General features: G+C 40.4%; 1 pseudogene; it reads right to left on the reverse strand.

Annotated features, from left to right (window-relative positions):
* Window positions 1-3396: 3396 nt before the first annotated feature.
* On the reverse strand, window positions 3397-5435 carry LOC137234801 (alpha-mannosidase 2-like; annotated as a pseudogene).
* Between the last annotated feature and the right edge of the window lie 2783 nt (window positions 5436-8218).

Raw genomic sequence — 8218 nt, forward strand, 5'->3', positions numbered from 1 at the left:
CCTTACCGCTGGCGGGGGGACAGACCAGATAGTCACAAGGAATGTTAAACGACGTTAATACAACGCGTTTGCACTTATTTTTCTTTTCGGCACTAAATTTTTTACACTTTTCGCGAATAATTAGAAATCACTACGCGTGTGGCACACAGTATATGGATTATGTCTTTACACGGATTTTATTTTATTGTAATAACCAAAAAAATGTGGCAAGAAATATTGCACTTACTCAGGTATTTTTTGGTGACTTGTATACTGGTGATGATGTGATGATGTGGCAAGATAACTCGGTGTTGCCGTGGCTTCCGCTCGCTGTCGATTGCTCAGTGTTTGACGCTGGTGTTAAATAATAACCGTTCTTAAACTTTTTGTGTTATCGCTGTTGATTGTGGCAAAAACTCTCCGTATAACTTTTATGTGAGGAATTTGAAATTTGTGCGGTCAGCTATGGTCGTATTTTGTGGACTGTAATTTAGGTGCTGGACCAAATGTTCGGCCGGAGTGCGTGTGCTCCTGGAGGTAGGTCGGCGCACCGGGGTCGATCTTAGTGGGAATAGGCGTATGGAATAGAAAATCAGCAAATAGACGAGATTTCTCGATATAATATATATGATTTATTGGGTAAAGGTAAAAATAGCAATAGTTACAATATTACCTGAATAAACGCAAACAATTACGGCAGAGATCGCTGGCCGCAGATGTGAGCTGTACGGCTGTTGAAATCCAAGAGGCCGGTTGTATAGCAAGCTACAACCGTTGACCCGCAAAGTCCTCCGTTTTGAAGGGAAAGGCACCCACACAGCAACCCCGACATGCATATGCATGAGTGCTGACAAAAAACACACATACACGTACATGTACATGCATGCACATGCATGTGGCGGTGATGGTGTGAGTGGTTACAAATTAATTCGAGTATCGAGTATCGATTCGCCGGGTTGCATTGGGGGGGATCGCAGACAGATGCGGAAAAAGTTAGGCATCCTGCCTAAACATGCCGACCCCCCTTGCGATACGCAACATCGTTTTCCGCCAATGACCTCCGCTGAAACGAGAAAAATGAATATAAGACTTACACACTAAACTTAATCTAAATGAGGAGTTCGTCTGACGACGCAAAATGGCCGGGAATCCTTTCCGACTTGCTTCGCATGCCACCTGAGCTAAGATGAAAAAATTAGCGGTTATGAACAGTTATAAGTGAATATTTCTTGCCATTGAATTATACATAATTCTTAAATATAGAAATTCAGAACGTAATATATGTATAGTCGATGGTCAGTAAGGCTGGACGTAGAGGCCCAGGTCTCCGCTCCAGAATGGCACCATTTTTGTTATTCTTTGTTTTTTTTTTGTTCCGGGTGGAGAGGTCGAGGTCTCCGTTCCAGATTCACATTTTTTTGTTTAGATTTTTCTGGGTTGGACGAAGAGGCAGAGGTCTCCGTTCCAGACTCGCAGGTTTTTAGGTTTTTCTGGGCTGGACGAAGAGGCCGAGGTCTCCGTTCCAGCGTCTAACTTGTCGTATCGCTCTCAAGGCAACATTTTATGGATGTACCTGGGCGAGCGGCCGTGAGGTTGGTTGGGTGAAGCGGAGGTGTTTTTATTACAAGCGTATGTTAGGATAGATAAACAAATGGCATATGCGAAGCATATTATTAAATACAATTTTTACCAAGCAGATATGCGTTATTTACGGTCACCTGACATAAATTTGCAGATTGGCGATGCGTTCTCCGCGACGAGTTCTATCTGCACGTACCATTATGCTAAATGTATCATGCAACCCTGTTGTGTATTTATTGGCCAGCTGACAGCTGGTATGGTGAATTTGTGGTGTGCGAGTATATATATACATATATGTGTTTGCTTGCCCTTGAAAAAAAAAAACTAGGTCACTGGGGCAGTAGCACACTAAGCCGGTAGAAACAGTTGACTTTTTTCCAATTTCGGGACTTTGTCCTGTCGGGTTTCTTTTATTTCCGGACTCGGATTGTTTTTGTACCAAGCCCTTATGATGACTGTTTGTGATGTTTGTTGTTGAAAAACAACAAGTCCTGCCCCTCCAGCCAAAAACAAAAACAAGCAGTACCGACGGCAAAAAAATAAAGAAAAGAAAAATTTTTTTTTGTTTTTTGAATGAAGGTATAATTAATTTTGAAAGAGGTTTCTGCCTTTATTTCTGTGCGTAAGTATGTTTTCGGACTGCCCGAGGTGTCAGTATGGGTCAAAAAGGCCGACCCCGCTTTGTTGTTTTGCGTGTTTTCGGTACCAGCGTGCATCATTTGGCGCAGCACTAAAAAAAATAAGCAAATATATGTGCCTACATTGGTATAAGCAAACAAACAGCCAGTGTACGGACTTTTCCACTTAATTGATAGATGGACCAACTTTTTGACCTGTTTTAATTTTTTCCTACTTCTATCACCAAGGGCCAAAGTCTATCAATATTTCAGTATTTTCGCATTGAATAAACAAAGACTTCGATCATTTAGTAAACGTATTTAATTGCTGAGCACAACCAACTAACATTAGGCGATTACACTAACCAACCCCACCAAATTTGAACAAAGTTGTGCACAAAGTCAAGAAAGAAATAAATTTGTTTATGAAATAAGTGTAGTACATGAGCACGCAATAATTTTGGCGCTATTGTCATCTCCTTTTGTTGTGCGAATAATTTTTCGAATATTATGCCGAAATCGGTTATTCTGTGGCAGTATTTTTGGTAAATTGGTAAAATCTACCACTACCAGCATTTCATTATTTAACGTCCGCGAACTGGTATAAGCATACCAGCTGCAAAGCAAAAACGAATGAAAAAAAGATGCTCGCGAACATTTATACATACTTATGTATAGAATGCAAATTCCACAGAATTGAAGCAAACGGTAAATTCGATTCATTGCGCCGTTGCCTCATTCTTTCATTTTTTACGTGTGGTTGAAGTTGGTTGAAATACCATGGCACAGTTACAAAGGAAAGGGTAAGTACATTGTAAATTTTTGAATTAATTTTATTAATGCTAAATATGTATATTTCTTTTATTTAATAGTATTAATTAACTTTCTTTTATTTTTAGGTTGCTGGCGTGGAGATCACGGAGGATATGGAGCTAATAATTTGCTTTGTATTATATTTGTTGTTTTTTGTACGTACCGGCATCGCAAAGGGGTGCTCCAACTGCGGCGTCGGTCGCGCCGTCAGTGGACACACCTTCGCGATGTCCATAGACGCCGATATTAATGAAATTTCTTTTATTTTCTTTGCAGGTTGATGGTGTGAGATATATTTAATTGATGGGAGATTCGAGCTTTATTTTTTGTCTAAATTAAAGCTTAACTTATGAGTGCGTTTGTCAGAAAAAATATTGTTTGAGACATTAAACGAGATTTTCTAGCCTTATTGATGTTGCAATATGTATGCCTGCGTATCCAAAGCACAAACGTTTATTGCGTCAATATTATCCAGTCTTTGCGTTAGACTTGTGTTATAAAAAAGATTATAATGACCAACATTAGCAATTTGTTCAGGTTAATGAAACTTGTTGGCTGATCAGCTGCACAACATTGTAATAAAAACGTACGATGCACAATAACTCCTGTATTAAGTGATGGTTCCGTTGAAGGACGATCACGAACAACTGGTAATTTTGTTAGTTGGTGGAAGATTTCTTATACCTGCAATTGATATATCTTTGCCTACACCACTTCGTTATTCGCCAAAAGCTGCCTGTCCACCCAACCCATTATTTTCAATAAAAAATCTACTTATCCAAAGGACGTAGCAACGTTTGCGAAGCCAAAGGTGCAGTTGAAGTTAATGCATCCGACGGCTGAATTTCCGAGAGCCTTAAACATATATATATATAGGTTCTAAATTAATTCTAGATATATGTATAACCGGTTGGTTATCAAACTCCTTGTCCCAGACCACGTTGGTCGTCATGCGTTAAGTGACGATCCTACATTATTTCCAATTCACCGGAATTCAGTGAGGAGCCGCCCAATGATTGTTCAGTGACCAATGTTAAACGTAGCTCGTCGTCCTTAGTATACGCCGATGTTGGAATTGGGTAGTAGTTGGCTTGATGTGGCAGTTTGTTTAAACGTCGTCGCTTAATCATCTGTAAGCCATTGAGATCAGTATAAAACATATCGCCACTCTTAATTGGTCAATAAACGCATAGAGATTTCTGTATTACCCATACATCCAATATATACTAGATTTTGTGATTCAGGTGCACCGCCACGCAATACTGTTTGATGTACCACAAATGGAAGACCGACGGTGACGCTAGCTTCAAGTGGACCTTCACCTACAAGTACCGTCGGTCGTCCCATATCCACTAACGGTGTCGCCGGCCCCGGTGGCATGAATAGATAAGCACCAGATGTATCACAACTATATTTGTAGAATTTTAAGTTAGTCGGCGTATGTGGTACATGCGGGTTTATTTGTGTTGATTTTAAACGACCATCACCACTAAAAACCACTGTGGAACCACCGGAGACATGTATTGAAATAAGCCGATGTTCACAAAATTTCACGTCATATGGATAGTTGCCTAAGCTGAGCGATATTGGAGTTGTAATCAGGATTAGACCTGTTGCGTGTGTTTCTGTGCATTTTCTGCGTTTTTATCATATATGTAACCAGGCCCAAGGGGGGTGCATTTACCTTAAACAATACTCGATATATTGTAGTGAACGCTTGTGGTGTTATAATGTTTGAAGGTATATGGCGATGCCATGACCACACCGGATTAATTTGTGCTTCTACTGGATTACCATGACAATCCTTTACAGTGACACGTAATAGCAGACGCTGCTTTCAAAACAGCTATTCGTGTGGGAAGTGAATTATACAACGAACGATTAAATGAAGAGCGAATAATAAGTAATCACCTCAATGCGCCTTCCGCGACTACAATCTGGGCAAGTTTGCGAACACTTGAAAAAGCTTTTTACTCACGATATGCTTGAGAGGATTTAGTTACGTGAATGTATTCATTTGTTTGCTTATTTGCTGATAATTATTAGGATGACAATACTATTATTGAACCTTTAGTGGAGCATTGTTTGCAACGTCTCCAGTCCGTGAAAAGATTTGGCACATTGGCTATACAAATATCTCAATGCGTTTCGTACAAACCGCGAATGAAGCATTCGAAGCGCTTGTTGAATTGTGTAGACATTGGGATCCGTATATATATATAGTGGCTATGAAATTGGGACTGCATCATGGGGTTTTGTGTTAGAATGCTCAAAGTAACTTGGGTTTAATATTGCACCATTATTGTCACGTGTATCCTCACAGAAAATACGTGAATATATAGACGAATATCGTGAACGTCTCACAAATTTGGATATCGAGATGAAACTTTGTGGTCGTGTACGTTTCGACGTTTGACGTTTGATGCGCTCAGAAATCGCACTCATATGTCATATTCTACATAAACGTTGTCCAGCTCATAGTCATCACAATCTAATGGAATGGTTTGATGTGCGTTATACACGTTGGATTGTTATTGATTATTATATAGAATGTGTCTGTGGTACGTTGGCATTGTTAGAACAGCTTGATCTGATTGGGCGCACTAGTGAAATGACAAACTTATTAGAAATTGAGTATGATTTAAGAGGACGTTTTGGCTTAGTGGGTCCAGATCAACGTATATCTAAAAGTTTTGCAGCTATGCAAATGTCCGCTTCGTCGTCAAAAGTTTATTTACTAAATAACAGACAAACTGAGCTGCCAGCAACATGCTCAAGCGTTGCTCAGCCTAGGTATCGAGCAGTCGTGTTCAACAGCCAGCGCGTCGACAGGCTTCACAATGTTATGGAAGGGGTTGGAATATCGGGTGATATTGGTTGGATAACGTTCAACGAGGTAAGTGAAATGCATTTCCCATATGTTCATATGTGTGATATACAATAAATTATCCTCCCTAAAACCCCATACATTCTAGATACGCGGGTAGCAGTTTGCTGTGTGTGTGTAGTGATATCGAGCAAGTAGCAGCGCTGTGGTTGAAATCAAGCAGAAGACTTTTACCAAAGAGAAATTTTGCGACCGGAATGTAAGTAACATGCTTGTTCACTTTTTGTAACCCGTATTATGGCCTTAGTTTGAGGCTGAAATAAATGTGATTTCCCAACAAACATTTCTGTAAATGCTTCGAGTTTAAAATTAAACTCGAGTAAATTAAACTTTGACGATTCAAAGGCACATTCTAGTATAATAATTTTTCAACGCAACAATACGCAAAAGAAGTTTAGCGTAAAAAAAACTAATTTATAACAATCGGACATTTGCGCTTATCTTCTCATAGGGTACCTATGGTATAGCGTTATCGCAAGTACTAGTTCCTAAACCCAATTATGCAAATATAAGATGCCAACATCGCAAACAGTTTTTGTCAACCACAATGGTTTGAAAATACCCCCACTCAGCATTTCTGTGATTAAATTTTGAGTTTCCCTAGATATCAGTACAATTTTATTACTCTTTCAGACCAAATAATGAGTTATCATACAATTGAACAAAGGAAATAATCAGATATGGATACTTTTGATGATCAAAAACTGAAAAACATTTTTAGATCACTTTTTGGAATTACTTTGAAGCCTCATGATGATTAAAGTTTAATTTATTCATAATAATAATAAATATGGGGTACATTTTCTCCCGACGCGACATTAGTTTTCGAACAGAAAATGCTGTTAAATTTGGACGTTTTCAATCATCTTGGGTTATGATATTTAAATATTTTTCGATCAGAATTTAAAAAATGAAAAAAAAATTCTGGGTGGGAGCTTTAACCATTAAAATTTGTTTGTGTTAGTTTACAACCGGGGCAATTTACTTCGCCCCATTTTTAAGATTCCACGAATTTGGATGCTGGTGATAAAGCACCGGTGGCATGATCGCTGTTGTTGTGGTAGTAGTTGCCAATGAGGCATCATTCTTTACCTTCCCAACATGCACTTTCTGCAAATGGGTTTGGAAATGACGTTAAGTAAGTTTATGAAAAATAAGCGTTTACAAAACGTCTGAAAGAAAAGTAAAATTAATCGAAAAAACATCGTCTTGTAAATTTAATGTCTATTTCTGTGAACCCTTTTTTTCTTTTAATGAGATTGTTGGTTTTTTATTTTATTGTTGGCCTCGGGCATTTGGCCGAGTGCGTAGGCGTTCTGTGATCCTCGCTCTGGGTGAGCGAGTGAACTTGGGTTGATTTGCTGGGAATTAAGAAAGATAATGGGCTGAAAGCATTTAGGTTCTGTGGCAGATCGGTTCGCCCTTCTGCGGTAGGCTTTCATGATGTCCTCGTTAGGGGATAACGAGTGAATGGGAGGGTTTCTGGTGTCCTCGCTCGGGGGAGTGAGTGAATTTTGGTGTTTTCTGGTGTCCTAGCTCTGGGGAGTGAGTGAATTTGGGTGTTTTCTGGTGTCCTCGCTCTGGTGAGCGAGTGACTTGTGGAATGAGTTCTTCAAGTGGCCCGCGGTTAGTGCTATTATGAAGCCTAAGTTTTGCCTTTTGGTTTTGCGAGCTTTTGATAAGCTCTCCCGCGTCTTCGTGCGTCTCGCTCCCTTTCCCCATTGCCCACCAGTAATCAGGTGTAGGATTCCCTCCGGTAGGCTCGACACCATCACGAGACCGGGGGGTTGATTATAATTCGGGCCTCGGGAGAGACACAAGCTTAGGGATAGCGGGGCATCACGGCGCGTCGTTGAACGCGTCTTTATGTCCCGCGCTCCCTTTCCCCATTGCCATCGCGTCGTACGTTTTGAATGCCCCTCCGGTAGACTCGCACCATCACGAGACCGGGGGGGGTTGATTATAATATATGGCTCGGGAGAAACGCAGGCTTAGGGATAGAGAGACACGAAGACGCGGGTTCCTTAATTTGCCTTCTATGCTATCACCAACCGTGGGCCTCTGATTTTAGGTAGCTGTGGGAAAAAGAGTTTTGGTTTTTAGAGTTTTGTAAGGCGGACTTTGGTCCCTTATATTTAGTCCTCCTTGTCGTGGGACGGAAGGAGTACCAATTTCGTAATTGGTCTAGTGGTTTTTCCCCTGGTTGTACGAACGTCAACAACACGCACACGGTTATCAGAGCCTGGGTGTGTGTTGACGATTCTCCCCATTCTCCACTCGTTGGGTTGGAGGTTGTCCTCTTTGATAACAACTAGGTCTCCGGGTTTTAATGGTCGATGTG

This window comes from Eurosta solidaginis, chromosome X (genome assembly GCF_040869045.1).
Source record: "Eurosta solidaginis isolate ZX-2024a chromosome X, ASM4086904v1, whole genome shotgun sequence".
NCBI classification, from domain to species: Eukaryota; Metazoa; Arthropoda; class Insecta; order Diptera; family Tephritidae; genus Eurosta; species Eurosta solidaginis.